Below are 6,245 nucleotides of genomic sequence, written 5' to 3' on the forward strand. Positions count from 1 at the left end.
AATACAACTGTAGAGGGGGTGAATACAGTTTATGCAAACAATTTGAATTAAGTACTCAACAGAATGTAACAAATTTGTATTGATTGATAAAAACTGATTAAAAACTACTTCCGCAAAGGATGAACAATTATCCTTGAGAGCTGTCAGGTTACATAAAAGATATATCAATTCGAGACACATAAAGTGTAAACTAATATGTGCTTATATACTGCACAATTACACAATCAAATAAGGAATCCTATTCTGTTATAATAAGGAATCCTAAAATATATCCATGCATTGATTGTTACAAAGAATAAAGTCCTACACTGACATGTATTCTGCAATCCTTTCATTATTCGATATCTCCTGACTTTCAGCTGAAGTGACCAAATACTGATGTCAATTACTGATCAGCAAATGCTGATAACAAATGTTGATAACTTCACCTTTTGCTAATCTCTGATATCAAATACTGATAACAAACTCTGATAGTTTATAAGCTGATATCATCAATTTCTTCTAACAATCTCCCCCAACTTGTGCATTATGAATATATGGACAATTTTTAAATTGATGATGTCAAAACTATCTAAAATGCAAAAATATAAATGAATATACACTCTTACTGTAATAACCCCAATTTTTGAGAAATTTTGAAACCCTTATGAATAGTGTTTTTGCTGAACGAGAAAACTTTTCATGCCACACTATGTAGGGGTTCTGTTATGGATATTCTGAGATTTTATTAGTACTCTATGTGGTATATAAGTGTATGTAAAGATCGTCAGAATCCAATTCCGAACACTTTGATTTTTCCCGGAAATCCACAAGATACGGAGAGAATTGAGTATAAGGTAACAGGATAAAAAGGATTTAAATTAAAGGATTATAAGAGAGGATCATAAAAGGAATACAATATATTGAGAAAGGTTAAGGGAACCTAAGTAATAAGATCCCGGGTATGATCCCTCAAACGAAAAACGAAAACGAAAGTTAAGCGAACCGTATAACAGATCAGCGGTCATTAGGCAAACAATTAGGAAGTTAATCAAAGGGATTAGAGAGGATGATGTCACCCAACCAATGAGAAGAGGACAAGGAGGGGAGGATGACATCATGAGGATGACACAAGCATGACATGGGAAGGAAGGAGATGTGGTGGCTTTTTAACCACACAAAATTATGGGCAACTAGGTAATTTACTAAAACAAACACAAAAAACAAGCCAACCAAGCCAAGCAAATCATTTTCATCAAAACACAAAAACCATTCTCTCATCCAAGCAAGCTTGCTCTCGGCTTTTACTATTACAAATGGAGGAGAAATTCAAAATCAAAGATCCAAGCTTCCTATATTGGTGAGTTAATTCCCTAATCATCTTCATGCTTAGTTAGGGCTATATCATGAGTTTAAGCCATCAATTCCTTCTCCATCTTCTTTATTTAATCAAAGAAGAAGACTATGAATAGTGTTTTCAAGTTTTTAACTTGAAGTTTTTCTTGTTTTTCTTGAAGATCCCAGCATTCCTAAGACTTTTCAAAGCTTCTTAAGGCTTCCTAGCTCCTCCCACCACTTCAAGGAAGGTATACCATCTCCAAACCCTAGATTCCTATATATTATAAGATGATTTTGATTAGTAGGATGATATTGTAGCTTATTGTTGTGATTTAGAGTTTAGGATTTGGAATGGTAGTGAAATGGAATGGTAAATGTTGTGGTTTTGATTAAAAGAACTTAAGTATGATTAAAGTTAAGCTTAGGCATACGTATGAATGATTAAATTGAATTGGTTGGGGTTGTTATGATGTGATGAGGATGGATGTTGGTTGTATGTTGGATTTGAGGTTGATTTGGGATGGTTTTGAATGGTTTAAAATATTGGAAATCGCGTAAACATAGCCGTCGTAACGTCCGATTTTCTTTGGACTGTTTTTGTGCATAGCATTAGGACCCGAGAACCCCCTGCTAGATTATGACCACTGCCATGTTTAGATATCTCATGTTACGAGCTTCGTTTTGATATGTAGTTCATTCGATTCCGATGCACGGTTTAGGAGAAACGACCGTTTCAAGTAACGGCGTTTCGCGAACGAAACGTTTCCCCTCGCCTTACTTTGAAACATAGGTTAAAGACCAAAAAGGGTTAATTAATGTATGAAGCATTTATGGTAAGTGTGTTAGGCAGTTGGTAAGACACTCGCGAAGGAATCGCTTTAAAACTCATAAAGGTTAAATTATTAAAAATGGTGGAGCCGAGGGTACCCGAGTGACTTAAGCGAATCAGTGAGCGCAAAACAAGCGTTAGAGTCTAAGTTAGTTAAAGTATAGATTTACAAGTGATTTTGGTTTAATTCCAACTTACTTGTTGTTTATAGGTTACCAGACTCGTCCCGAGCCATTCGTAACCCCAGTCGCTCAGGCAAGTTTTCTACCCGTTATAACTGTTGTTGTGATGAATATATGTATTTGCATTATCTTGCGATAGATGCATGTTGGTTAATTAGCAAATGATGCAATATATTGAAGCATGCTGCTATGGTATATATATATATGCATGCATGTTTTGTATTCTTTCCATATATATCTGTTGATTCAGTTGATAATACTTATGCTAGAGGATAGCGGTAATTTGCATATACCCTTAGTACAGGGACCCAAAGGTGAAAATATTTTCTAAAACCGGGAGTCGAGGATCCCGAGTAGATTTTGTATATATGGATATAAATATATATATATACTTATATATATATATATATATGGTCATAGTTTTCAAAACTATTAATCGAATAAGGTTTATTCGATAACTTTAACTTTATTTTATTATTGAATATTATTTCGAATATTATTCGAAGGCGTATGACTCCTTTATATTAAATGAATATTATTTTGAATATTCATTCGAGGACTTATGACTCCTTTATTTTATTATTGAATATTATTTCAAATATTCATCCGAGGACTTATGACTCCTTTATTTTATTATTGAATATTATTTGAATATTCATTTGATGATGTATGACTCCTTTATTTTATTTAATGAATATTATTTATAATATTCATTCGAGGTATTATGACTCCGCTTATTACTGAAATATATTCTTTATTTTATTAAAGAATAAGGTGTCAATAATCAAACTTATTTTTGATTATTCAAATAAAGATATTACTTTCGTATAAGTATATCTTTGATTATTTGCTATTCATTTCGAGTATAAGTTTTCCAACTTCTACCTCCATTATTCTTTATGGGAATATTATTTAAATAATAATATTCAGATATTTCTTTCATAATTGGGACTGATTTATTTCATAAATCAGCATTACTCCAAACATTCTTAAAAATGTTTTCGAGTCTTCAAAATGAATTTAAAAAGGGTAGAGCGGATCCCAAAACTTGTTTTCAAATTCAAGATCTTCCATTTTAAGGGGACTTGAATACTCGCTCAAAAATCTAAGGGATCCGGCTCTGTGGTGTATTTTATATTCGCAACACGGTTGCAGTTTTGGTAAATGAATTGATTGCTTACCCAACATTCGGGAAGTAAGTCCATCTATTGAGTCGGCATAAGCAACATGGGCTCAGTGGGAGTCCATGATAGTGTAAGTGGCTCAGTGGGAGTCCATCAAATGCATAAGTGGCTGAGTGGCAGTCCAGCATAAGGTCCTATTCGACCAGGGTGATGACCAGTGGGGAATTCGTCCATCTACTAGTAGAAAAGGTTACTTATGGGTATCTTTGCCTGATCAGCAAGATATCTGGTTTATGCCAAATTCTTTTCCTTTCCAAATTTATTGGATATTGCAATTCTGTTCATACTTTACATGACAGAGGTTTTCAGGAAATGTATAAAGAAGATGTATATGTGGATATATATATATATATATATATATATCAGAACTTAATAAAGTATATCATAACTTCATTTCCTTTAATAATATTTCAAAGATTTAATCTATTCAAATCTTGTCTTGTAGTCTCATCTATGTGATGAACTGTTGAAAGCTCATTATACTTTGAACAGTGGTAGTTCAAGTAGCTTTATAAATGATATAAGTGTAGTAAAGTATTTGGTAACTCCATCTTTTAAACTTATATCTAGTTAATAATTGTCTTATGAATGACAAAGATTTTCAGAAAAACGTTGAGACAAGGTTAGATATATGAGATCACCTTGCAACGATATTTTTATACAGTTATACACTGGGACTTTGTGTATATTATGCATGGAAGAGGACTTCCAATATTTTGAAAAGTATATATGTATATATATATATACTGAATATTTTGCGACTTCATCGCAGTAAGATATCAACTTGGTTCATTTCTTTTGACCAAGACTTTCATGAGTATTATGAGTAGGCTCATATATTGTTAATCATTATACATATTATTTTGGTGGGCTTGCTGCTCACCCTTGCTTTCTTCTTTCATCACACAACATCAGATAGATAAGATGAACAGGACCAAGCTCCCGATTCGCAAGCGATTAGGAGACGTTCCACAGTTTTCTAGAAGCGTTGATGCCGTCATGGCTGAGGTAGGAGCTACCAATAGGCTAGGCTTTCAACTTTTGATGTACCAGATTTATGTATATTTATGAATTGTAATAATGGCAAAGAAAATGTAAATTTATTCAGAAAACCTTTTAAGGTGTATGGACAGATAATTGTGGAATAAAATGACTTGTGGTTATTTTTGGATGTTCATCTCTGAGACTATAACGTGTGGTGTGTGTGTTTATTATGGGGTCACAGTACAGAGTAGTTGAGTAATTATTAAGATTGGGTGTTATTAAGGGAAATGGAACTCGTGACAACCCGGATCCCCGACCCCGGATTTGGGGTTGTTACAGAAGTGGTATCAGAGCTAAGCGTTATAAACCTCAGAGATGATGGGACGTTAAGATAATAAGTTAACTAAGATAATAAGAACTCTTGCCAAGTTCATAGTCGGGCTACCTAACGTAGCACTGACAGTTAAAACCCTTATGGGAACCCTTATAAATATCGTGATAGGAGCGTAGTTCGTTATCGTATATGGTAGCGGGACTCCGAACCCTGAGGTTGAGGAGCAACATCGCGATGATATTTTATTACTAATTGGAGATCGGATTGTGGATTCGATAGAGTGTCCTAATGCAGGACCGGATGATGTTGATATTGAGAATGTAGCGGTTGAGGATGTTGTCCTAGAAGGGATAGTTGCTGAGAAGGATCCCATGGAGGATCCTGACAAGAATGAATAAAGGACCACTGATGAATTGATGACCATGGTTAGGTCGACTACCAGAGGTAGGATTGGTCGGTCACTACCGGAGGTTCGTTCAAGTTGTAAAGATAGTAGCCCCTTTAACGCGGCTTACTCGTAAGACTGAGAAGTTCGAATGGATAGAGAAATGCGAGAACAGCTTTCAAGAACTGAAGCAGAGGTTGGTGATGGCCCCTATGCTGGCGTTGCCGGATGGAAAAGGAGATTTTGTGAAGTGTAGTGACGCTTCGCACAAGGGCTTAGGGTGCGTGCTTATGCAGCACGGTAAGGTAATCGCGTACATGTCAAGACAATTAAGGTAATATGAAATTCGATATCCCCGCTCATGAGCTTAGGCTCGTGGCAATAGTTTACCCTAAAGATTGGAGGCACTACTTGTATGGAGAGCAGTGCGAGAATTACCTAAGCCATAAGTGCTCTAGTACATTTTCACGTAGAAAGAGCTCAATATATGCCAGAGGAGGCAGTTAGAGCTAATCAAGAATAATGATTGGGAGATTCTTTATCATTCGGGGAAAGCCAATATGGTGGCTGATGCCCTTAGTAAAAAGGAGAGACTCAAGATGATAATGTCTTTTGGAGAGTTTATAAGAGATTTTGAGAAAATGGAAATAGAAGTGAAGGTAACCGGAGCCAGTACCGAAAAGCTGTTTGAGATTGCAATACAGCCCGAATTATTGGAAAAGATCATATTGTGCCAGAAAAAGTTATGAATGAAGGCAGAGAGCCAACAATTAGATAAAAGATTAATATCGAGAAAGATGATAAGGGAATAATGAGGTATTCCTATAGAATTTGGGTTCCGAAAGTTCAAGAGCGTAAGGATGAGATCTTAGATGAAAGTCATAGTTCAAGGAATAAGATTAAGGGCAAACCCTGAATGTGATAGTCAGGGAGGACGCCATCAAGATAGAAGGAACCCATAACATAATGAAGTGGAAAATGAGGATTTTAACGTATAAGATAACCCCAAGTATGGGAGAAGGATGAAACA

The sequence above is a fragment of the Apium graveolens genome, chromosome 3 (genome assembly GCF_009905375.1).
Source record: "Apium graveolens cultivar Ventura chromosome 3, ASM990537v1, whole genome shotgun sequence".
Taxonomy (NCBI): domain Eukaryota; kingdom Viridiplantae; phylum Streptophyta; class Magnoliopsida; order Apiales; family Apiaceae; genus Apium; species Apium graveolens.